General features: G+C 36.6%; 1 protein-coding gene across 4 annotated transcripts in view; it reads right to left on the bottom strand.

Moving 5' to 3' along the window:
• Window positions 1-27,967, bottom strand: part of LOC129731391 (pseudouridylate synthase RPUSD2-like) — a 503,699-nt gene that overhangs the window by 307,470 nt on the left and 168,262 nt on the right. The gene's annotated exons all lie outside the window — the stretch shown is intronic.

The following is a 27,967-nucleotide window of genomic DNA, read 5'->3' as shown; positions in this document are numbered from 1 at the left end:
AATTCATAAATAGAATATAGCCAGCTTAAATAGTATCACAATAATTTGTTATTCGTCGGTGTATAATCACCACCTAATTAATAATGAATACAACATTCAATGATGATAAAACACTCCATCGTTTCTTCGCATATAATATCTAAAACATCAATAATAATCCTGAAATTATAAAATAAAATACCACCACTTCTGACCTACACTCGGCTGACCAGCATCCGAAGCAGTGTTAGAACAACCACTGCAACGCTGCCAAGTGCGACTAGTAAAATGCCACCAATAAATCAGCCGGCACCTGTCATAGGCTACCGATGCAGCTTCGGATTGTAATATAATGCCTGACCCAAAAGCCCGAGCTGTTGTGTATCGAAGAACAGAATTAATAATCAACCCTGGGAGCTTCCCCCCTCCATCACGATGAAATCACGAGAGCAATCGAAGGCAACTTGCTTTGATGATGGCGTTGTAAGTACACACATGTATGCACTTTCCTATCGTTGCACAACGCAGAGAGAACCGACCGGGGCACCTTAGAACCCAGTCTGGCACAAGGCCACCCACTAGCCGGTGTTCTCGAGTGTTTGCTGACGCTGTCAAAGTAATTTTTCTACATTGACACTTCTCACAGTTGGTCGCTCTGCGAACAACTTAATGTTCACCGGCTCAGGGATGTGAAAAATAAAAAGATTCAGTATGTGATAGATTTATGATAAGGAAACAAAAAAGAACGAATATTTTTGTTTTTCTCACAAGCACAATCCTTCCGAAAAAGTCCCAGCCTGACGGAATGTAATTTTAATTAAACGAAATAACGCAGAAAAAATATGCAATAGATTCTACAGAAAGCAATTTGCCAACGATAATTTAATTTTACTTTACGATAGACCCCTTGTTGGCATTTGACTCGCTAGATACTGTCAGACGACGGTCACCCAGAAGTTTATTTTCGACTTTCCGGAGCTCCACCACCCCTACGGCAACAGCAGCAGCAGCTTGAGGGGTGGCTGGTTTGGCTACTTGATCCGGTTTCCGAGAAGATGAGATGTGACGTTCGCTTGCTTTGAAGTGCTGGCAGCAAATACGATACACTGTGAACGGTGCAGTGATTCGGATTTGGTGAAGGAAAATGTCAGAACTGTGCTGAATACAAAAGAAGTTTCGAGAAATTGTTTCAATTTACGATTCGGGTGTGAGTTTGGCTGGTATTATTTGAATAAAGCTGTTTTCTTGATATAAACGATTCTAATTTGTTTTACGAGGTGGAAAAGCCAGGTTGACTCTCATCAAATTGATGTACGATATAGGAAATCATTACACATGTACTCTTGGCATCAGCCAAGAAAAAGATTGATGGCAACACGCGAAAATCCAAACAACAACGATGATCCACAAATATTCGATTGCCGATTTACTTCTGGACTAACAGAGGGAATCCACTTCGCGCTGCGAATGTTTGCCAACATGCAACCCGTGAATTTTGACACATTTCAAAATAAAACAAGGTAAATACGAACACGGCTCGATGAATATGAATACGAAATTGGCAAGCTATCGTACGTTACTGGCAGCATCGAGACTTCATGGTCTGTCGCAGATTTTACTTGTTCTGTTTCACCTGCTGCAAATATTGTATCCGTTGTCTCTTGTTGGCAAAGCACGCAAACTAGTCACAAAAGGAAAGAATCTGTCAACAGTAGGGCAACATTGTCACATTTTCAAAGAGATGTTTTAAGGAAAGAAAAATTGAAACTAAAAGGAATAATGAGAATAAAATATGGGTCAGAATTCGTGAAACGGATCACTTAAAATCGCGATGTCTAATTTTTTCAAATAAGTATTAAAAACTTCAGAATTTCACTCGGGAAGTTGATTTTCCAATTTTTATTGAATTTGAGTAAGTTTACAAGTTGTTATAGTCATTTGAAATTTAGGTCAAAATTGTTTTTAAACAGACATAGCTTTAAAAATATTGCATCGAATTTGATGAAATTTTCACAGTAGATGCATCCTAAGTTGTAGTTTACGAAAATATTTTTTTTGGTGAAAAAAATATTTTTTCAATAATAACTATTTAAAACAATATGTTGAAAATCTATGTTCTGGGGCACTCAAAAATCTGAAAAAAATCACAAGTATTTTTGACGAAATTTCGAAACTGCCCTGAAAATTTCGCGGTGGTGATATTTTTTGATCAAAAGATATGGGCCTTCAAAGTTGGTGCCAAGTGCATTTTCAAGCGAGAAGCGAGTGAGCAGTACTACTATTGACAAACCCAGTTTCAGTTATATGCAAAAATTCTGTAAGATTTGTAAAATTAGTTTAATATTTTTAGTCGCAAAATAGTCAAAATATGCTTAGTCTGTTACCCAACTTAATGATGAAGACAGTATATTTCATGCCCCTTACAATTCGCAAGCCTACCTACACATTTTACTAAAACAATAATGCAAAATTTAGTTAGGGGACAGCCGTACAGAACGCATCAACGGGTTAAGATCGCCCGTGCTATTACTTTTAGCCATTATTGTGCACTTTGGTATGGGAACTGAAGAAAACTTGGTTTAGGAGCATTTCTCGCTTGAAAAATGCGTTGCGGCACCAACTTTGAAGGCCCATATCTTTTGATAAAAAAATATCACCACCGCGAAATTTTCAGGGTAGTTTCGAAATTTTGTCAAAAATACTTGTGATTTTTTTCAGATTTTTGAGTGCCCCAGAACATAGATTTTCAACATATTGTTTTAAATAGTTACTATTGAAAAAATATTTTTTTCTTCAAAAATTTTTTTTTCGTAAACTACAACTCAAGATGCATCTGCTGTGAAAATTTCATCAAATTCGATGCAATATTTTTAAAGCTATGTCTGTTTAAAAACAATTTTGACCTAAATTTCAAATGACAATAACAACTTGTAAATTTACTCAAATTCTATAAAAATTGGAAAACCAACTTCCCGAGTGAAACTTTTGAAGTTTTTAATACTTATTTGAAAAAATTAGACATCGCGATTTTTAGTGATCCGTTTCACGAATTCTGACCCATATGTAACGCTCTTGTCACCAGTGGGAAATAAAAGGCGTTTTCCATTAGCACCTCGAGCTTCTACTTTCGATGGCGCTCTATTGCAAAGATAAATAGCCGGCATGAAAGCAAACAGGCTTAATCAAAATCATGACTCATGAGTTATAGCAATTTATTTCGGACGGGCAAGTGGCGCTCTTTGTCAAGCTTTCAGTACGTGAGTAAAACAAAGCTTGACCTCCTCGTGAAATGTTCATTTACTTTTGTTTGCCTTCCGCGTTGCTCCCGACTAATGCCGAAATTTGGCTTATTGTCTAAATTTGTCACGTTAGTTTTGAGAACTTATGGCCCACCAACAAAAATATATTCTTGGAAAAGTAATTATTATAAGAGAGGTCAGAAATTGAATTGAAAAGGCTGAAACTGACAAAACAAAATTCTTCCGCCGAACAGATTTTCTCAAAAACATTTTTTCCATGAAGACGTTTTCGGCAGAGTTGCATTGGGATGCATAAAAATTCAATCCACCATTCAAATTTTAATTTGAACGAAACTTGGGTTGGCAAACTGAGTCTTTTTCACGAAATGGAAATTAGTCTGTTGTTAAGTTCTTTTTCAATTGTGAAGTTTATGTTTTTATGGGTATTATTAAGCGATATGAAAAAAGTTTCAAGATCCGCCCTTTTCAAAATACAAAAAATATCATCCACATACCTCCACCATCGAATCGGTAAGATGTTCCTCTTCTCTAATGTACTTTCTATATTTGCCATGAAGAGCTCACATAGAAAGGGAGAAAGAGGATTCCCCATTGGTGCCCCTCTAGTCTGTTTGTAAAATTTACCACGAAATGTGAAGTAGTTTTCTTTCATGCAAAGGCGTGAAAGTTTCAACAAACTGTCAACTTTCTTTTTCCAAGTATTATCAAAATATTGGGAAAGAAGCCAGTCCTCTAAAAGGTTTAAGGTTTCATTCACTGGAACGCTAGGAAATAAGGCCGTAACGTCAAATGAAACCATTATCTCATCAGATTGGATGTTACCCGAGGATCTTAAATTTCCAACGAAATCTCCGGTGCTCTTTACTGATCGACTTGGAAATTTATGGGGCATGGCTTGAAATTCTTTTACCAGCCATTTAGCCAATTTTTCTGTGGGAGCCCCTACCGCTGAGATAATTTCTCTCATTTCATTTCCAGGTTTGTGAATTTTGGGGAGACCCTTTATTCTTGGAAGAACTGGATTTGAAACACGAAGATTTTGTAACGCATTACCCAAAACGGGTTTGCATTCTTTTATTGTATGGACCTTTATCAATTTTTTGGGTTATTTGTTCATCATAGTCAGACTTGTCCATGATGACGGTTTTGTTCCCCTTATCTGCTTTTAAATAGAAAACAGGTTGTTTACGTAATTCCTCAACTGTCTTTAAATCAGACGAATTTTAATGACGTGGCAGTGTCTTAGTAATTTTTGAAAAAATTTGGCGTACTTCACCAGTTTGTTCTGTGGAAAGTCACGACCCAATATTGTTCTGTGGAAAGTCACGACCCAATATTGTTCTGTGGAAAGTCACGACCCAATATTTCACGACCCAATATTGAACAATCGATCATCGATATAGAAGCTGGGATGGACAGTTGTAAACTTTCCACAGAACAAACTGGTGAAGTACGCCAAATTTTTTCAAAAATTACTAAGACACTGCAACGTCATGAAAATTCGTCTGATTTAAAGACAGTTGAGGAATTACGTAAACAACCTGTTTTCTATTTAAAAGCAGATAAGGGGAACAAAACCGTCATCATGGACAAGTCTGACTATGATGAACAAATAACCCAAAAAATTGATAAAGGTCCATATTGGCAACTGCGACCTAATCCTCTTGCTGATATGGTAAAACGTGTAGAAAATACAATAAAAGAATGCAAACCCGTTTTGGGTAATGCGTTACAAAATCTTCGTGTTTCAAATTCCGTTCTTCCAAGGATAAAGGGTCTCCCCAAAATTCACAAACCTGGAAATGAAATGAGAGAAATTATCTCAGCGGTAGGGGCTCCCACAGAAAAATTGGCTAAATGGCTGGTAAAAGAATTTCAAGCCATGCCCCATAAATTTCCAAGTCGATCAGTAAAGAGCACCGGAGATTTCGTTGGAAATTTAAGATCCTCGGGTAACATCCAATCTGATGAGATAATGGTTTCAGTTGACGTTACGGCCTTATTTCCTAGCGTTCCAGTGAATGAAACCTTAAACCTTTTAGAGGACTGGCTTCTTTCCCAATATTTTGATAATACTTGGAAAAAGAAAGTTGACAGTTTGTTGAAACTTTCACGCCTTTGCATGAAAGAAAACTACTTCACATTTCGTGGTAAATTTTACAAACAGACTAGAGGGGCACCAATGGGGAATCCTCTTTCTCCCTTTCTATGTGAGCTCTTCATGGCAAATATAGAAAGTACATTAGAGAAGAGGAACATCTTACCGATTCGATGGTGGAGGTATGTGGATGATATTTTTTGTATTTTGAAAAGGGCGGATCTTGAAACTTTTTTCATATCCCTTAATAATACCCATAAAAATATAAACTTCACAATTTAAAAAGAACTTAACAACAGACTCCCTTTCTTGGACGTCGTTGTAGTCAGAAAGTCTACGGACTTGGAATTTGAAATTTATCGGAAACCCACGAATACAAAACGGGTAATACCTAACACTTCAAACCATCCCTTCCAGCATAAAATGGCATCCTTCCATCATATGATCCACCGCATGGAAACTTTACCTCTAAGTGAAGTAGCCAAGCAAAAGGAACTGGAATATATTTTCGAAATTGCTAAACTTAATGGCTACAATGAAAGTATCATTCAAGCCATTGTTGATAAAAAGGAAATCTTTTACAACACTCAACCCAATAACAGAAGATCTGAAAAGGGTAGCCGTTGAATATGACGTTAACTTGACACGCCCACTTCGTTCAAAATTTAGAAAATTTGGGATGGATATTGTCTACACTAGTAAAAATACCCAACTCAAAACAAAATTAGGGTCTACCAAAGACCCTATTGATACCCTGAACAAAGCTGGAATTTAAAAAATTGCATGCAGTCACTGTGACATGGTTTACATTGGACAAACTAAACGCAACCTAGGGATACGTTTCAAAGAACATTTCTCAGAAGTGACCAAAGCAAGTAAAGTTTCAACAAATGCCCCACCACACCATTTCAAATCAAAAGTGGCTGAACATATTTTTAACGAGGAACGTCCACTAACTTCGGATAACATTCACCTCCTTCGCCCCGTTAATAATTTATGGAAATTAGACGTAGCTGAAAGTTCAGAAATTTATAAACAACACTTATGCACGCTTCTCAATAAAGACGCAGGTAATCACCCCTCATGGCTATTCAATCTGCTTCCCAAAAACCCCAGACATGGAACGGTAAACAATCGACCGCATAATTCCCTACCTAACTCCAATTAAGGGTGCTAAATTTTCATTTTTACCTACTACAAATAAAAAAACAGGATTTACGCTTTGCTCTTTACCAGTCCACATAAGCACTGAGGAAGACTGTACGTCACAGTCGAAATATATATTTGCGGACTGAATTTCAATATTTATTTCCAAAAAATTTAGTAGAGTATAACGGAAACCGATAACTATTTCTTTGAATGATCTCAGAATTGCGGTTCTTGAAAAAATATATACCCTGTAAATTTTTTTTCTGTACTAAATTTTCCAAATTGTCACACAATATTAAATAGCTCAAAAAGTACCCTTTTCAAAAATCAGCGCAACTTTAATAGCGGAAACACTCTAAAATGTTCAGAGTGAAAATGTCAAAATACTCAAATGTTCACAACTTTTTCATTCTACCATCACCAAAAAAACAGATTTTAAAAAAAGGTACTTTTTGAGATATTTGATATTTTGTAACAATTTGGAAAATTTGGCACAGAAATTATTTTTTTTTACAGTGTAGATATTTTTTCTAGGACCGCAATTTTATTACAACTTTGCTGAAGACACCATTTCAATCAAACGAGTCGTTTTTCTGAGACATAATGTTTATCTATCAGTCATCATTTTGAATAGGTGTTTTTGTAGCAGCAGTCGTGAGTCTACATGAAGAACTGATATCGTAAGATGACTTCTTTATCAAAAAGGAAAAACTGTGAAAAGTTTCAGGGAAATCGGAAATGGTCGATCAGGATCGATGTGCGAAGTAGCATGGAATGCCTAGACTGTGTTAACTCAAGAACAATACTTTTTCAAAAATCTCTAAAAAATGGGAAGTTCTCCGAAGTCCACAAATGTTCTTATTTGGTGCTTATTTCTGAATCAGGTGCGAGATCTGACGTCCGTAACTATCGTAGAATTGTCATTATCTCATGCATTTCACAACTTTTTGAATCACTTATAAGCAACGAAATTTTCCAGTAAGTAAAAAACTTATTACAAGTAAACCGCCACTCAATTGTGGGCAGAAGATTTGATATGAATCGTACAGTTGTTGTAATGGGACAAGCAAATGAAGGTAAATAGTTGAATGAAGGTAATAGTTCATATGGAACGAAAAAAAACCTGACATATCCTGTTCTGATACCACTGAACGGAGGTAAAACTGTACAAATTTCTTTATATTTTGTAGGAAATCGGCTTACGGAGACAGTGTATAATCTGTGTAAGGTGTTTTTTTTTAAATCGGTTTTGTTTATTGAGGTTGGGTTACGTGAGTGGATATGCATAATACGTTACATAGCACAATACAAATAAAATATCCCTCCGTCCTCTTTCCTTACATAGTTTGCTTTGGTTACTGGAAAACACAAAGTGTGAATATTAAGAAAAGTTTTGTTTATTGCAGCGGTTTGTTCAAATTCAGTGCCATTCTAATCGAAGGATAACGACAGTAGAATAAACAGCGCAGGCGGGTTGAAAAACTGTATCAACGACTTGTGAATCTGATTTGTATTTTAAACGTAGGACGAAAGTTGCAGTTGCAGTTGATGCGAAGTTGCAATTACAAAGGCTATCGTAACTTACGACAGTAACACAATAACACAAACCTTCCATTCCACTGCATTCGTGGAGATGCAGAGCTAAACTCGGTTTGGTTTAAAGGTTTAACCACGCGTTGCTTCTACATAAGCGCATCACAAATTAGAGTAGGTTAATTCGGTCGATTAATATCGTGAATAATATTAATGACTACGCAATGTATACTTTTCAAGGAGCCACATTCACCAGAGTGAGTTTGCTTTCTCGAGTGTTTTTGGCAATAGACTAATATTTAAACACTTAAATTGGAATGTTCTTTGCGCACGCTGCTCACCTTGATTAGCGTTGTTTGAAAAGTCACTGTTCGCCTTCGTAACGAGTTTACTTCACGCGCAACATTGTTTGATTTGGTCACTTACCACGGTGACACATACTTTTCCTTTCCGTCGCAGTCGTGGAGATGCAGAGGTAAACTCGGTCTCCGACATTAACAACTGTTACACTTCCTTCCTTATAACATCCTTCCTTACCCTAACGATCGTAAGGACGTGGCCGGCACCGTTATCGATCTTTACAAAGCAGTAGCTACTGAATTGTTGTACACTGAAGATGATAACCTAATTCCAAATAGCCGTATACGTGGTTGTGCAACTTCATTGGCTCTGATCGATCACGAAGGAGCAACTACGAAATGTGCGGTCGTCAAGCTCAAGCTCAACGCAATGGATAATGTTGAGCATGTAGAAGCCGTTAACACTGACTTCAGTAAGTATTTGACCAAATCGACATATCATCTTTACTCTCCGAACTGCAAAAAAATTGGATTGTCGTCTCAACTCCTTTGTTGACTTCAGTCTTATATAGTAACCGCAAACAAATAGTACGCTTTTAAAACAAACTCTCAAACCCCACTTCAGTCACCTCTGGGGTGCCCTAGGGTGCACATTAGGGTTCACTACTTTTCATTTTGTATGTTAATGATATTTCCCCCACACCTAAAAAAATTTATTAATGAACGCGGATGACATGAAAATCTTCATGGAATTCAGCAAGAAGTCAATTTATTCTACACTGGGTACAATAGCAGCCTTCTCCAACTCAATGTCAAAATATATAACGCAATAAAATCAAGTCGGAAAAAAATCACATATTGTAACATCTCTAGGAAATCAAATTGCACAAAATACACGATTGTTAGGGACTTAGGAGTGATACTAGGCATCGCGCTACGCAACTTAAATTAATCTGCATTTCCCCTGCCATCGTATTAAGCACGTTTCAAGCGTACTGATCTGTACTGAAGCGAACACTCGAACAGCGCCGTGAATTTACAATGCTATTCTTCAATGACATTACACCCGATTCCGTTTTTGCACGGGGGATGCGTTCCAAGTTAGTATAGACCCGCGTAAAAAAGGCTTTTTTGAGTAGCAAATATAACGAAGAAAATCGTCCTAAAATGTGTAAACCTCGTTTGATTATGATAGTGGTCAATCTAGGGACCAAAATGCAATATTTTAAATTTTGAGTAGTTACACCAAAAATTGTTTTTTTTTTTGAAAATCTGATATATGATCACTCGTGGCCTAAAACGGAAAACGTGATTGAAATGAGGTCGATATCTTGTACCGTTTTTGAGTAATGGAGGAAAGCAATCCGCGTAAAAAAGACCAGCATTAATATCACAACTCAGTTTTTATACACCTTCTAGGCATCTTAGAACAAGAACACTTTTTTCCGAAAATAGTTTAAAACAAACTATGCAAAATCACGTTATACGTCAGTTTAATCTACATTGCGAAACCATTGGCATAACAATGTCAAATAAACAAATTAAAAACTGTCTGAAATACACCAAAAATAATTAGCACGTATGAAAATTATTGTAGAGGTTATAAGTAAAACTGTAATGAAGTATTGAATGCAGTCTTGATTTATTTGACGGGAGAAATAATTAAATTTTGGAATTAGAAACCTTGGATTTCGAGATGGCGTCTGATTAAATTTTTGATTCCTGGACATCATCAAGATTCCAGTATGACAATTTGTGGCTATTTTACTGAAACTTTAAGTCGCCAGCTTGGATTTCGAAATGACGTTTGGAGTATATTTCCGGATATTGATTTCAAAAATACCCACATTGAGTGGTATGAAGTTATTTTAGGCTGTTTTCTAGCCACCGGATATCGCCAATTCGGATTTCAGAGCTGCGTTTCGGTTAATTTAGACCCCTGGATACTATCCCGATTCCGGAAATACTCATATATAGTATTATTTGGCCATTTTAGGCTGTCTATAGACATCAGAAGTCATCATCTCGATTTTAAAATGGCGACTAAAGTTGATTTTCGGTCTCTCGGTATCATTCTGGTTTCAGAAATAAATATATTAGATGGTATTTGGCCTTTTTCGGAAACCGGAAGTAGCCATCGTAGATTTCAAAACGGTTTCTGAATATGATCGGCTCGATTCCGTAACGGCCGTTTTACAGAGAGTGGACGTCTAAAGTCGATTTTTGGTCTCTATGTATCATCCCGATTACAGAAATACCCATATTGAGAAGCATGTGGCCAATTCCGGGAGCCGGAAGTCGCCATCTTGGATTTAAAAATAGTGTTTGTAATTGATTTTCGGTCTCTAGGTATCATCTCGATTTCGAAAATACTCACTTTATGGTCTTTTAGTTGTTTTCCAGAAACTGGAAGCTTGGCCAGCTTGGATTTCAAAACGGTGTCTGGAGTCGAAAACACGGCTCGATATTTTTCAGTAGTACGATACTTTTCCAATCGATTGCTGCTAAAACGAAGGGAATCCGCTCAAAACAAACCGAGTTATAAGCTTTTGAAATTAGACAAAAATTACTACATGTTCCGATTAAAAACTTACATTTTGCACCCTTCTTTAGAAGCTTATTGACAGACATAGCGTACGTAAAAAAACAGACTAACCACAATTAGTTTGGAGTTTTTTTTTTCATTTCAAACGAAAAGCTCAAATTGAAAAATAAATTAAAAGCTTCATTTTTTTCGCGCAAATTATGGTCTCAGAATCATTTTTTCATAACAAAATATTTAAGTACTAATATTCTGACAAAATAAGCAAAATCAACATATTTGAAGAAATAAATCCGTCTGTTGAATATATACTAGTAGATTTTCATAACAATGACTGCAGCAATTTGGTTCTTAATTACATTGGGAAAGTGTATATGGAAGATGAAAAATTCTTCAACACGCAACTAAGGGGGCATAAATTGGACTAACTCTTGCATTTTGACGTAGGACTACGTCCTATTTAAAAAACGGTGGTATTCTTTAAAAGTGTAACTAAAATTTATCTTCATCATCATCTCGTTCTTCAAAAACACAAAATTTCCGCAAACTTTTAATCTATGCTTACATGATGTTTCTAAAGTTAAAAATAGGAAAAATCCATTTATTTTCTACGCGGCATGCGCAGACTCTACAGGTGGTAACTCCATTACACTTCCCATTTTAGGAAACTAAAGTAATAAACTCTTAATTGTATGCAAACAATGTTTGCCAGACTTTAGTGAGATTTTATATATTTCAGCATGTTTAGAAGAACATTTTTTTATTTCTGAAAGAGGTACCTTTGAAGACGTTTTTAACCATGAACCATTTTTTGTATACCAATTTATCTAAAAATTACGAAAATGTAAATCAAAAACTATAAAATGATCTGCTCAAACTTCCTGTATATGAAACTTGTATTTTGGTAATTTTAGAAGCTTTTCTTGGCCAGCAAAGTCTTGCTCGAATGGTAAAGGTTACTCCAAACTAATGGTATAATAGGCCCGCCCTTTTTAAATTACTTCATTCTCTTAGTTGCGTGGTGCGATGTTATGACGTTTTATTCCATCATTTCGTGATGGCAACCAGCAGAGACGGACCAAGAAATATTTGAAAGTGGCACCTTTATATACGCAATAATATATCACGCTGTTCCACACTTAGGAGGACAATCGATATCATTTCGTGATAGTTGGCAGAGAGTTTATCAGTTTAAAAAAAATATTGGACAATTGTGTGAGCACATTTGCCCGAAACGCTACTTTCCCTACGAGATGGGAGGGAGTGGTTGCCCAGTATGATTTTTTTATTCTACTTTGAAGGTGAATTGAAACACAGTGTATTTTCGATTTTAGTACGGTAAACAAAATTCCCTTGAATTTGGCATAATCGTATTTTTTTAAATAAATAAACTTATATAAAAGTGCTCATCATAGTAATTGTGGATTGCCATAATTTTTGTTCAAAAGTGGTAATAATTTGACTTGAAATAGCTTTTGATAGGTAACTCTGAACTGTCGACAACTTCTGAAATGCCCGTGGCGAAATCGAAATCGCTCATTGGCAAATATGTTATTTCTAATGACGTTGAGAATAAATCCATTAATATTAGCAACCATTTTAGAACTGCCAAGATTTATTGGCTTTATGTTAGAACTATCTGCTAGAATGGAAAAAAAATAGAAAAAACTATATGAAATGTTTCCTTTAAAAATCATGAAAATGACATCAATTTCACATGCTTGAATCAGAAAAAAATAAAAATAAACCGTGCTGAGAAAAAAAGGGCTTGATACTTGTGCAAAAGTCATGTGTTATCTAATCGGAATCATATATGTACAGAGTTTAATCAGAATGAGAAATGTTCGTTGCAGAACTTTCATCATTTCCGAGACTAGTTCGCTCGGAATTGCTATCCAGCAAACAAATCTTCAGAATGTCAAATTTTTACGCTATAAATTCACGTTATCTTAATTACCTTCAAGATGGCAAATCTAGATTCCAAAACTACACAACGGAACATTAGTTCCCATAAATTAAAACACGAGAAGCAATTTCCTTTCCCAAGAAGCAATCAAACCAAAATATCAATAAATTATTAGCACCTTTACCGGGGAAGCCCACCAAAACGACCTCATGAACACAGCTCCCACTCCCAATTCCTAAGCTGGGCTGAAGTCCGCCTACGATGACGAGAGCCACTGCGAAATAACTCTAGCGCAGAGCTAGAGTAACTTCATAAATCAAACAAATTGGATACGAAGGAAAATTGATGGATGATTTTAATTATTGTTCATTCTTGTCGCGCACTCGTTACCAGCTCTGAAACGGATCCTAACAGTAGTAGCGTTAGCCGGCAGACGGACTGCAGAGCCTCACGGGAGGAACCGAAACGCGCAAAAGTTTTCTGTTTCATTTAGTTGTCCTGTCATGTCTCTCCCGGGCTGCGTGCGAAGCATAAAATTCCTAACCGCGGTTACGGCAAATCGCACATGTCATCCGTCGTCATATGTCGCTGCCCTTAAGGGCAGACGAAACGAAAGAAATTCAGTCCGCATACCGATGCGTACCTACGTTACTGGTCTTGGCAACAGGTTGAACTGCTTCGAGGAGGAATCGAACAGAACAGAGAAATAATTCTAGTAGAAATAAAAAAAATTAACTTGTCCCATTAGACAGAGTAAATATTTGAACGATCGTTGTTTCGATCAAAAGCTTCTTAGAAATTCGTGACAGTGACCTTACTCGGCTACGAGATTCAATTTCTGCGTTCTCTGAGTTGTTATGACACATTGAAAACTGAAGATGCAGCCCACGAAAGACAACAACCCACTCGCTTTGCATTTTTCCCATTGATTACCAATCATTGCAGCTCCCCATCAGTTGTCTCGTTCACAACGGAAGGTGAAAAGGCAGGTGAAAAAATATTAATTAAGCACCACGAACGAAGACTGCCACCATCCAGGCCATTGATTCAATGAGTGGATTGTTAACGATAATGACGTCGAAGCAGAAGCGCAAATTGACGGGAGAGGCGGAGGGCAAGAAGAATAAGCACCGCTGGTATTTAAATGCACACTAGGATGGAACGCCGCTCTATACTCAACCCGCTGCTTTTGCTAGAAGACCATCGTCGGATCGGATTCCTAGACGGTTCGGTTGGCACAGCAGATGACAATCGGGACCGTCGCAGAATTGACGGGCCCGCGCACGCTAGCGGAAAGGTCCTCCACCCAATCAGCAGTAATGAGCAAGATAAATCGTTTGTGGTGCGACGTGACAAAGCCTGCGGAGCAAACACTGGAAGAATACGCGGAATTAATTAAAAACAAATCTTGAAACTATCCGGCCGGACAGAGGCGCCATAATTGGTACTTCTCGCTCGAAGATCAGCGGTCGGATGTGTTATTCTGGGTAATCAAGGATTGTCAATTAATATTCGTTAAAATGGTCATTGAAAAATTAGGATAATAAGGGCGGATAATTGAATGAAGCAAAGAACGCTATTAAACCTTCAAAACGAGAAGACGAAACGTGTAAAAAAGTAAAAAGACAGAGCAAAGAAAAAATAAGAACTATAAACTTAAAGGTTACAAATGCGAAATAAATAGTAAACAGAAATAATGAGAGTAATTAAAAACATTTAATTTCTTAAAAACAATTAAAGAAGAAAATGTAAAAACGTAAAAAGTGCAATAGGTAAAAAGTATCATAAGTAAAGAGTGAAAAATAAAAAGTGGAAAGTAAAAAAAAAATGAACGGCACAGAGGTAACAGATGGAAAAAGTTCGAAATAAGAAGTTAAATGAAAAAAAAGTAATAAGAAGAAGAAAAAGTAAAAAGTATGAGAGAAACAAGTTAAAAATAAAAAGTTGAAGGCAAAGCGAAAAGAGTTGAAAGTATCGTCAAACTTAGACATAATGCAACGAAACAAAATTATAAAATACATTATATTGAGACATAACTGTAGAACGTACAAACGATTGTATGTTCAAAAAATACAAACTAAGCAATACAGAAAGAGTAGCAGAAAATGGAGAGTGAAAACTACAAAAAAAAAAGTAAAATGATATATACAAAACTTAAAAAGTAGAAAGTAGCAAAGAGTAACAAACAAAGAGCAAAATTTCACTAACAAAATGCGCAAAGTGAAACACAGAATTCAAAACGAAAAAACAAAGAGTCTAAGGTCTAAAACAAGAAGTAAGAGCAAAAAGGAAAAAATAAACTGATGAGAACACAAGACAGGTAAAAAATTGAAGGTGAATAGCACAATGTAAAAAGAAAAAAATAGACAGTGTATGTAGAAATGTAGAAATTAAACGTAGAAACTACAAATCAAAATTAAAAATGGATAGGGTACAAGGGTAAGAGTAAAAGACAAACGTGAAAAGTAAGAACCTAAAAAAAACTAAGGAAGTATGAACTAAAAAGTAGAATGTGGAGAGATAAATGCAAAATGTGAAAAGTGTCAACGAAAATAACTAAATGGTAATAGTGATGAATATGTACATATATGATTGAAACGATTAAATGACAATAAAACAGGGTAAAAACAATAGGTAATCAAGTTAAAAATAGTAAGGCGAAAAAATTTAAAACTAATTTAAGAGTCATAATAAAACAATGAAAAATAAAAAATAGGAAGTAGAAAGTAAAAACTAAGAAGAAAAAGATAAAAAGTAAATAAAGAATAGAGAGTACAAAATAGGAAGTGAAGAGCGAAAAATAAAGAGTAACCTAAAAAAGTAAAAAGTAAAGTAAAGATTATGAAGTGAAGAGTAAATAGCGAGACGGGAGAACTAATGAGTGATAAACCGAAGCACTAAGGACACACGCGTAAATAAAAAGTAAAGTGCGAAAAGAATACCGTAAAGAATATTATATTCGAAGTAAATAAAACAAAAATAAAACAAAGAATGAAATGTGAAAAGATTAATCGTAAAAATTAAAAGTAAAGAATAAAAAGTAAGAAATAAGAAGTAGAATATAAAAAATATGAAAGAAAAGAGTAATAAACGAGTAAAAAGTACAAAGTACAGTGTAAATAAAAAGTAAGAAGCGAAGGCAAAATGTAGAAATTGAATAGTAATATAGAAAGAGAAGAAAATAAAAAGCAAAAGAAAAAATTACAAAATGAAAAGTAAGAGTTCCAGAGTAAAAAGTAAAGAAACAACAGCAGAAAGAATAAGAACGAAAATTAGGAAAACAATAAATCAAAAACTAAAGAGTTAAGAACACAAAAAATAAGTGGAAAGTAAAAGCAAAACATAAAAAAAAATAAGAGAAAAATCTACATAGTGAGGAGTAAAAATTTGAAAAAGAATTGAAACGCGAAAAAAAGGAAATGCCACTGATAAATTGAAACCGAAAATTTGAACCGCTGTTCTTGGTATAAATAAAGAGTGAAAATAACAATATAAAAAGGAAATAGTGAAGAGTAAAGAGTAAAAGGTAAAAAGCAAAACCAAAAATTAAAAGGAAAATATAAAAATAAAAATACAAAAAACAGAAAGTAAAAAAAAGCAAAGGGCAAAGAGTAGAGATGATAGTGAAAATCAAATAGTGAAGAACAAAAAGTAAGAGAAAAATGTGAAAAAATAGAAAGCTGATAATGCGAAGTTAAGGTAGAAAAAAAATAAAGAAAAATTGAAAAGTGAAAGCAAAAAGTAAAAAGCGAATAGTGAAAATTAAGAAATAAAAATAAAAAGTAAGAAACAAAAAGCAATTTTTTGAATTAAAATCGGAAATATAAAAAGCAAATATGTAGTGAGAATTAAAAAGTAAAAAGTGGAAATTAGTGAGCAAAACTAAAATAATAAGTTAAACATAAAAGGAAAAGGACGGAAGTAAAAGGATATACACAGGTCGGACTCGATTATCCGGAGACTCGACTATCCGGAAACTCGATTATCCGGAATTCGATTATCCGGAATTTTTCTGTGTGTCGTTTTTAATTTTTATTCCGAAATTTTATCTTTACCATCTCTTCTGGCATATTTGTGACCATTTATGTCACTTGCGGCATGTTTGGGATATGTTCGAATTAAGTGAAAACAATCAATGTCCAATATATTTTTTTGCTTCTCAAGATTTCACCCCTTTTCGCCTCAGAAATAATTTCTAGTTAAGCCACTGCATCATACAAGTGAAATAAAATAAAAGGAATTTTTATTTTATGTTCTGTAATGGCGAATTTGAATATTTTTTTGTGATTTGATTATCCGGAAAACTCGATTATCCGGAATGAATTTTTTTTTGATGTTCCGGATAATCGAGTCCGATCTCTATATATGAAAAGAAAGTATATATATATATATATATATATATATATATATATATATATATATATATATATATATATATATATATATATATATATATATATATATATATATATATATATATATATATATATATATATATATATATATATATATATATATATATATATATATATATATATATATATATATATATATATATATATATATATATATATATATATATATATATATATATATATATATATGCACAAAGTATAAGAAAAATAAAAAAGAAAAATGTAAAGAGCTGAAAATACGAAGCAAAAGAAAAAAAAAAGATAAGCTGAGACTAGAATAGGAAAAGCACAAAGTGAGAAGTAAATAGTAACAAGGAAAATGAAAATATAACAATATAAAGTGGAAATTTGAAGTAAAAAGGAGAATTAGTAAGTAAAAAAGTCAAAATCCAAAAGGTAAAACATAGAACGTAAAAAAAAATTAAAAGTAACACGTAAAACGTAGAAAGTAAGAAGTAAAAGTTGAAAAGTAATGATTGTTGTATGAGAGTTCGACTGTTGGGAATTGTACGATGTTTGGTTATAATTTCGGCTGAGCAGTCTTGAATAAGTAGAACGATCTGGTTTTTTACTGTCCGACGTTTCGTCACTGATCAGTGACATCTTCAGGGGAAACTGTTGGTGTTTATTAGCGATTAGTGTCTGTTTTAATTCTTAAATTTGTTAACAATTGATAAGAGTTTATCTAGTTGTCTGTGGTTGAGTTGTCTGTGACTTACATAATTCTTGTTCGTTCCTTGTCTGGATGCTTTTTAGAGCTTATCGTCAACATTAATTGGGGCGATTCGGGGTACATTCTACAATATTGGTGTTCATAAAAGTCTATGGTACAATTTTTCTCTTATAAATATTTTGAACAAACTTACAAATCTCTTTGCTGTGGACCTATTGCGATGGCGGATGGTAACGTTATGGGGAGTAGTTGTGATTCGGGGGGGTAGGAAATCTGTGTTACTTGTGGTGAGATTCGAAAGACAGGGACAGAGAAGGAACTAGTTGGCTGGTGCATTGGTGCATTGGTGCTGCGTAAGCTGTGTTGAGTCCATCGAGATCGACTCGCTTGTTGACAGTATTGGGCGTGTTGTGTATATGACACATTTCTAAGAATGGTAGAATATGGGTGCGGTTGCTATGGTCGATAATAGTGGTTCGACTGAAGTCAAAGCTGTGTTTGTGTTGTATACAGTGGTTAATGAGTGCCGTTTTCTCCTTTAACTCGTCCAGCTCTCGTTTTGTGTTAGTGCTGGCACTGAGTATCTGCTGTAGCTTGTTTACGTTAGATTTGTGTCCTGCTAATCGCATATTAAGTCTGTTCTGAGTCATTCCGATGTAGCAACTGTTGCAATCGCTACAGGGAATTTTGTAAATAATGTGGCTGTGTTCTTCTTTTGTTTTTAGATCTTTGACTACCGTGTGTAATTGGGAAACCGTGTTGTGCTGTCTGCTGCTGATAGTGATGTGTGCATAGTCGGGAGTTAATATCTTCTTGAGTCTTTCAGTGAGTTTTGGGACATAAGTTACTGATCGATATGTTGGCTGTTGTGACTGTGATGTTGCTGCTTTTGTGCTTACTTGGTGCGGTATCGGCTGGCTCGTTTCACCTTCGGTGGCTGATGCTTCGTTGGATGATTGGCTCGGAGTAGTATGCTGTTGTGTGGTGCTATGCTGTATGTTGAGTAGATGTGTTGGCTGGTTTGCTGTTTCTCCTGTGGTTGATGCTTCGTTGGATGGTTGAGTCGGAGTGGTATGCTGAGGGCTGATGCTATGTTGTATGCTGATTGGTTGCTGTGGTGTTATGTGGGCGAGTTGATTCGTTGGTGGCTGGGTGACGATTGGATCTTCACGTTTGGTGTTGTTTTTCTGTGCTCTATGTTGCAGTAGTCGACTGATTAAGGTTTTTGGGTAGCTGTTTTGTTGAAGTAGTTTATAGATGATTGCTTTTTGTTCTTTGTAGGTGCTTGTTGTGGAGAATGTTGTTACTCTGTTGATGAAGTTGCAGGCTGTATTGATTTTATATTTCAGTTGGTGGAACGAATTGTAGTTCAACATCCTTCCAGATGCGATTGGCTTTGCGTACCATTCTGTTGTTAATGTTTGGTCGTCTTTCCTTACTATCCTCAGGTCTAAAAATGGTAGGTGTTGGTTTTGCTCAGTCTCCAGGGTGAACTGTATTCTTTTTTCCTGGCTGTTGAACACATTCAGCACGATTTGGCTCGAATTTTCCGGTATGGCTAGAATCAGATCGTCTACGTATTTTTTAATAAACGGAACACGGAAGGGGAGTGAGTTTATTGCGCTTTCTATCACTGAGTCCAATACTATATCGGCGAGAATTGGTGATAACGGGCTGCCCATTGCGGTACCATGTATTTGAGAGTAAAATATGTTTTTATAGCGGAAGTAACTGGAATCCATGCAGAATTCTACTATCTCAAGAAACAAATCTAAATTTATATTCGTTATAATTTCCTTCCATCTGTAAATTATCGTTTTTGTTACCAGAGCTCTAGGAACGTTAGTAAAGAGTGATACTACGTCCAGAGAGATTAGTATGTATTTCTCAGGTAGTGTTGTACGGTTAATTTCTTCGCAAATCTCGAACGAGCTTTTGGTGCTGTATTTACTGCTTAATGATATTTGGAGAATTTCTGCCATAAATTTGGATAGTTGGTATGTTGGTGACGTAATGTTGGGTATCACAGGGCGTATTGGAAGGTTGGTCTTATGGGCTTTCGGCTGGCCATATATCCTTGGGCAACTGGCATTGTATACAGTTAGCTGTCTCGAGGTTTTTTTGTCAATTAGGTCTAGATTGAAAAGTCGTTTCACTATTTTATTGTTTTTGGTCTGAATTCTGCTAGTCGGATCTCTCGGTAGTCTTTTGTAGGTTGCTTGGTCGGAGGTTAGTTCTGTCATTTTATCATGGTAGTCATTTGCATACATTATTACTGTCCTATTTCCTTTGTCAGATGATAGAACACTTATTTCTGGGTGGTTTTTCAGGAATGTTCTGGTTTTATTGTACGCTGTCGTGCAGAATCTGTTTAGCGGTTCATTGGCATCAGATTGTGAGTTGAAGCCGTTGATGTAGTTTTGAATTACATTAATAATTTTACAACGGTTTTTGTCTTGTGTTTTCTTATCTGGATGTGTAATGATGACTTCCTCCATGTCTGCTAATAGATGGTAAAAGGGTATTTGTTTAATATTGCTGGGGGGTAGTGCAAATTTTGGCCCCATACTGAGGAGTGTTATTGTCTCGTCGGGAATTTGGATGTTGGTTGCGTTAAGTATGGCTCCGCTATTTCTTTTCAGAGTAGCAACTTCAGGCTGTATTTTGGAAAACGTTTTGTGCAGTTTTTTGTTCGTTGATTCCAATCGACTGTTGAGAATCTTGCGATACGCTGTTTCTTGAGTGATGAAAAATTTTTGTAACGTTTGTTGATCAACTGTTTTGTCTAGTTTGGTTCTCGATTGGTTTATGTACTGCAAAAGCTTTTTAATGTTGTGAAACGTTTGTTTTATTTCAATGTTAAGCAAAGCTTTTTGGAACTTTACTACAACACGGTTCAGTTTATTCAGGTACGGACTGTTTTGTGCGAGGATCTCGTGTGTACATCTCAAAGAACGAACAAGATGTTGCGGAGATATGCCTTTTTGTTTGCATCTCATTAAGTAGCGTTTGCGTGTAATCATGTGAGCTAATTTTACTTAAAAACGTGTGCTAGTTTACTTAAAAACGTGTGCTAGTTTACAGCACAGACGAGGGTCAAAAATGTGTCCCAATTACCGCAGGGGTTCCACAAGGTTCCATCCTGGGCCCGGTACTGTGGAATATCATGTACGATGAAGTGCTGAAACAAAAGCTCCCCCAAGGGGTTGTGATCGTTGGATTTGCGGACGACATCACACTTGAGGTCTACGGCGAGTCGATCGAGGAGGTTGAGTTGACGGCTTCGCACTCTATAAGCGTCGTCGAGGACTGGATGCGCTCCAAAAAACTGGAGCTGGCGCATCATAAGACGGAAATTTCAGTTGTCAATAACCGCAAGTCGAAGCAACAGGCGTTGATCAGTGTCGGGAATTGCACCATCGCCTCTAAGCGCTCCCTGAAGCTGCTGGGGGTGATGATCGATGACAAGCTCGCCTTCGGGAGCCATGTCGAATATGCCTGCAAGAAGGCTTCAATGGCTATTGCAGCATTATCTCGCATGATGTCCAATAGCTCAGCAGTGTACGGCAGCAAGCGGAAACTTCTAGCTAGCGTGACTTCGTCCATACTGAGATATGGCGGGCCAGTGTGGTCCAAAGCACTAGGTACTAGTAAACATCGGAGTAAGTTGGAAAGTACCTACAGGCTCATGTGCCTGAGGGTTGCGAGCGCGTATCGAACTGTGTCATACGACGCAATCTGCGTCCTGTCCGGCATGTTGCCTATCAGCATAGCCATTAAGGAGGACGTAGAATGCTTCGATCAACGTGACACAAGGGGCATACGAGGTACCAGAAGATCATTCTCGATGATCAGATGGCAGCAGGAGTGGTCCAATTCCGCGAAGGGTAGATGGACGCATCGACTTATTCCGGATGTATCCGGATGGGTCGGGAGGCGCCATGGAGAAGTGAACTTCCATCTGACACAGATTCTGTCAGGCCATGGTTGCTTTAGGCAGTATCTACACAGATTCGGGCATGCGGGGTCCCCCATGTGTCCCGAGTGCGCGGATGCGGAAGAGACTGCTGAGCATGTCTTCTTCGTGTGCCCTCGTTTTGTGCATGCGCGGAGCGACATGATGGTAGTGAGCGGGCCAGACACCACTCCGGACAACCTAGTTCGGAGGATGTGTAAAGACCCAAACATTTGGAGGGCGGTTTGTACAGCCGCCTCTCAAATAGTTTTAGAATTGCAAAACAGGCGACAGGTTGACCACCGACACGCCAGTGTTAGCTAACGGCCAGTCTCCAGGTTAGTTAGCTAAGTTAGCAAAAAGACCTAAAGAACCAAGAGGGTGCACAGAGCACAAAAGCCGCTCCCCGAAGCAATACCTAGCGGTGGTCCCGGGGAGTATTATGGGCTGGAGACTGAAGGGGTTTTAGTGGGTCCGGTCACTGATTCAAACCAACCCCACACTCCCTGAGGTTGGTCACCTCAGGGGTTTGGATGCAAATTTCCCCTTCACCTGAAACAAAAAAAAAAAAAAAAAAAAAAAAAAAAAAACAAAAAAAAAAAAAGGATATATGGCCAGCCGAAAGCCCATAAGACCAACCTTCCAATACGCCCTGTGATACCCAACATTACGTCACCAACATACCAACTATCCAAATTTATGGCAGAAATTCTCCAAATATCATTAAGCAGTAAATACAGCACCAAAAGCTCGTTCGAGATTTGCGAAGAAATTAACCGTACAACACTACCTGAGAAATACATACTAATCTCTCTGGACGTAGTATCACTCTTTACTAACGTTCCTAGAGCTCTGGTAACAAAAACGATAATTTACAGATGGAAGGAAATTATAACGAATATAAATTTAGATTTGTTTCTTGAGATAGTAGAATTCTGCATGGATTCCAGTTACTTCCGCTATAAAAACATATTTTACTCTCAAATACATGGTACCGCAATGGGCAGCCCGTTATCACCAATTCTCGCCGATATAGTATTGGACTCAGTGATAGAAAGCGCAATAAACTCACTCCCCTTCCGTGTTCCGTTTATTAAAAAATACGTAGACGATCTGATTCTAGCCATACCGGAAAATTCGAGCCAAATCGTGCTGAATGTGTTCAACAGCCAGGAAAAAAGAATACAGTTCACCCTGGAGACTGAGCAAAACCAACACCTACCATTTTTAGACCTGAGGATAGTAAGGAAAGACGACCAAACATTAACAACAGAATGGTACGCAAAGCCAATCGCATCTGGAAGGATGTTGAACTACAATTCGTTCCACCAACTGAAATATAAAATCAATACAGCCTGCAACTTCATCAACAGAGTAACAACATTCTCCACAACAAGCACATACAAAGAACAAAAAGCAATCATCTATAAACTACTTCAACAAAACAGCTACCCAAAAACCTTAATCAGTCGACTACTGCAACATAGAGCACAGAAAAACAACACCAAACGTGAAGATCCAATCGTCACCCAGCCACCAACGAATCAACTCGCCCACATAACACCACAGCAACCAATCAGCATACAACATAGCATCAGCCCTCAGCATACCACTCCGACTCAACCATCCAACGAAGCATCAACCACAGGAGAAACAGCAAACCAGCCAACACATCTACTCAACATACAGCATAGCACCACACAACAGCATACTACTCCGAGCCAATCATCCAACGAAGCATCAGCCACCGAAGGTGAAACGAGCCAGCCGATACCGCACCAAGTAAGCACAAAAGCAGCAACATCACAGTCACAACAGCCAACATATCGATCAGTAACTTATGTCCCAAAACTCACTGAAAGACTCAAGAAGATATTAACTCCCGACTATGCACACATCACTATCAGCAGCAGACAGCACAACACGGTTTCCCAATTACACACGGTAGTCAAAGATCTAAAAACAAAAGAAGAACACAGCCACATTATTTACAAAATTCCCTGTAGCGACTGCAACAGTTGCTACATCGGAATGACTCAGAACAGACTTAATATGCGATTAGCAGGACACAAATCTAACGTAAACAAGCTACAGCAGATACTCAGTGCCAGCACTAACACAAAACGAGAGCTGGACGAGTTAAAGGAGAAAACGGCACTCATTAACCACTGTATACAACACAAACACAGCTTTGACTTCAGTCGAACCACTATTATCGACCATAGCAACCGCACCCATATTCTACCATTCTTAGAAATGTGTCATATACACAACACGCCCAATACTGTCAACAAGCGAGTCGATCTCGATGGACTCAACACAGCTTACGCAGCTGTGCTGTCGAGTCTCATACCAAATACCAATGCACCAGCCAACTAGTTCCTTCTCTGTCCCTGTCTTTCGAATCTCACCACAAGTAACACAGATTTCCTACCCCCCGCGAATCACAACTACTCCCCATAACGTTACCATCCGCCATCGCAATAGGTCCACAGCAAAGAGATTTGTAAGTTTGTTCAAAATATTTATAAGAGAAAAATTGTACCATAGACTTTTATGAACACCAATATTGTAGAATGTACCCCGAATGGCCCCAATTAATGTTGACGATAAGCTCTAAAAAGCATCCAGACAAGGAACGAACAAGAATTATGTAAGTCACAGACAACTCAACCACAGACAACTAGATAAACTCTTATCAATTGTTAACAAATTTAAGAATTAAAACAGACACTAATCGCTAATAAACACCAACAGTTTCCCCTGAAGATGTCACTGATCAGTGACGAAACGTCGGACAGTAAAAAACCAGATCGTTCTACTTATTCAAGACTGCTCAGCCGAAATTATAACCAAACATCGTTGAAAAGTAATGAAATGAAATTAGAATAAGTAGCACATAAAAAGTGAGAAGTTAGAAAAGTAAATGTAAACAGTAGAGTGTGATTCGAAGAAAGAATAATAATTACAGATGAAAACTAAAAATCAAAGAATGAGAGATAAAATATACAAAAAAAAATAAGAATCACAATGTGAAAAGTGAAAGGAAACGAAATGGAAAAAGCAGAAAAAAGATAGTCAAAAATAAGAAGTAAATGGTAAAAAGTAAGATATAATAAATAAAGAGTGAAAAGCAAACAATAAAACGTAATCAGCCATAAATTTAAACCAAAATTGTAAACCAAATACAGCATAACAATTGAAAACCAGCAAGTAGCAAGTAAAAACAAGCAAATATTATGGAGTAACAAGTGAAATATAAAAAGTAAGAAATAAGAATTAGTAACTAAAACATAAGTTAAACGGTAAAAAAGGAAAGAGCAGCAAGTAAAAATTAACACGTAAAATGTAAAAAGTAGCAAGCGAAAATGTGAAAGTAACGTAAGATAATATAATAAAATGTAAAAAGTAAAAAAGGAAAAAGGATAATTACTGAGTGTAAAATGAAAACAAATAATAATTTACAAGTGAAAAGTATGAATAACAGAGTGAAAGATAAAATGTAAAAAATGATAAAAAAAAACTGCCGAAAGAGAAAACTAAATAGTAAAGTGTAAATAAATAAAAGTTTAAAGTGAAAATTGACAGGTGAAAATCGACCAGTTATACAAAAGTAGCAAAGCAAAGTGTAAAAAGTGAAAAAAAAACAAACAGCAAAAAAGAAATGACAAAAAGTAGTTAGTACAGAATAAAGTGTAACGAACATGAAGTAAGAGACATGTTAAAGGTGATAAATTAGAAAGTAGAAATGAATAGTGAAAAATGAAACATCAAAACTAATATCTAGAAACTAGGAAAGGAAAAGATGAGGTTAAAAATAATGAGTAAAGAGTACAAAGTAAAAGAAAAAAAGGATGCAATTAAATGTAAACGGGGAAAAGAACAACATGAAAAGTTACATGTTAAGTGTACCAAAAAACATAAAAGCGAACAAAAAGAGTAAAAGAGAGGAAAACAAGTGAAAAATAGTAACGGAGCTGTGAAGGTGAAAAACATAGAGCTAACGAGAAAATAATGAATGAAAAAAAAATAAAATTTGAAACAAAAGAAAAAAGTAAAATCAGTCAGAGTATGAAGCATTGAAAGGTCAAAAATAAAATGTGAAAAATCGAGAGTAAACAAAAAAAGTAGTTAAAAGAAAAGAGTAGTGAAAAGAATATGAAAAAATAATAACAGAAGGTGGAAAAAAAATCGAACAACGTAATAAAATAGTTTCGAATGGATCGTGAAAGCATCAATATAGAATGTATTTCATATTGCAAAAGGTAGAAAATTTGGGAACATAATTTGGTTCATAAGAAACCGTCTTTCAGCGAATTCAGCACAAAAAACATGAATTTTGAATGAGGAAATTTTAAAAATTTGATTTGCGTGCTTGAAGAAGACGTCAATACACTCAAACAAAACTTTCGTATTTTGATTTCCAGTTACAGCGTGATTCAATTTTTGAAATTATTTCTCGGTTGTAACTAACTTATAAAATGCACATGGATCTTCCACAGAAGTAACGATCGCCATATAATAATAAAAATTAAAAGTGTCAATTCTAAGCCAACGATTAACAAGGTGCTAACAAATGGGAACCAACGATGAAATTTGAGTTTAAGAATAAATGTTGAGTCTGAATTCTGAAACCAAGGGTGAAGTTAAGTTTCTAGTTTAGAAAAATATATCAATAGACAGAATTCTTAAATAAAAAAGGGTGTATAGTACTAAGTCGGTAGAATCAACTTCAAAGGCTAGAACTCGAAATAAAAGTCGAAATATTATAACAATTGAAAAGTTAAAAAATCGAGAACAGTAAAAATGAAAAATTATAGTCAACATTATTAAGACTAGCAAGTTGAATGTTTAAGGATGGTAATTTTTGAATATAAAAAAATAAGAATTGAAAATCTGAATTCCACAATCTAACTTTAATGTAAAAATCTGAAAATCTGAAGTCAACCGTATAAGTTACAAGGGAAAAAAGCGAAAGCTAAGCAATAAATAAAAAGAGCTGAATAATAAACATGGAAAGGTACAGAGCATGACAACACAAAGATCATATGTACCGGGGCTAGGATACGAGCACATCGAACGGCAGCACGTGTGGTAGCACCTCGCAAATCCCCTATTTCCAAATCGAACCATTAGGTCGAATCTGGTGTCTTTCGATTTCACTCGCCCTCTCGATCTAAACATACCCACACGACGCATACGGTTTTCCCAGACAACTCATGACGAGCCCGCCCTCTAGAGCTCGAATATCACAAACGAATTTCCGCTCCCATCTTTCTGCAGTTAAGATACGGGCGACACGGTCGGTTGTAGCGCCAGAGCGTGAGTGTGTACTGATTTCCATCCCATTTCCATCGAACACGACATTACGGCACAACATAACCTATATAAGCCTGAGTGAATCCCGAGTTCCTTCCGATTTGTGGGGCACAATCGGAACGGAGGGCGGGAAAAATCAGATATGTGAAGCGGGGCATGTGTGCGCAATTTGACTTGCTGATGTCCTTTGATCGAGTGCGACGTATGACAACCAGGGGCATGCGGTTTGGAAAATAGCCCTGTCAATGCGTTTTTTCCCAAGGCTAATCTGAGTTCCTTTGTTTTCTGGCGAGGAAGACGAACTTCGAGAGGAGTCTGGTTTGAAGGCTAGGAAGGCAATCGGAAGTGCACCGAAGATTGAATGAGGCTTCTTTTAGTTTTTAAGGTTTCATGTCGCATGTGCGTTTCGGACGTGGCTTGAATACTTTATTTGAATATTTCATTATTTTTGTTTTAAGTGTGACTACATTGTACAGACAATGTTTACAGGCGCCACAAGATCCAGATTAATCCCAGTGGATCACTCTGTGTAAACTGTGAACTAGAATAAATCGTCGCCATTTCAATTGAACCGATTCATGGGGAAGGGAATACAGCGCACCCCGCTCTGTTTGTGGACGTGTTTGAATTTGAAGCCTTTTTATGAGCAAAACCATAAAACTTTGACCGCCGATTTCGGCTTTCGGCTTCCTTAGCACGCCTTTGACGCATCACCGAACGCGGATCCTGTATGCTTCTGGAAAAGCGTTTACTTCGGAACTTATTTAATTCAAACAAACAGCGCAGAACACAGCGAACCAGGGACCGTTGTCTTGAATATCAATTAGCATCGCTGAGAG

Source organism: Wyeomyia smithii, chromosome 3, assembly GCF_029784165.1.
Source record: "Wyeomyia smithii strain HCP4-BCI-WySm-NY-G18 chromosome 3, ASM2978416v1, whole genome shotgun sequence".
Taxonomy (NCBI): domain Eukaryota; kingdom Metazoa; phylum Arthropoda; class Insecta; order Diptera; family Culicidae; genus Wyeomyia; species Wyeomyia smithii.
The sequence above is the reverse complement of the archived record's forward strand: the minus strand, read 5'-3'. Positions and strand labels throughout refer to the sequence as shown.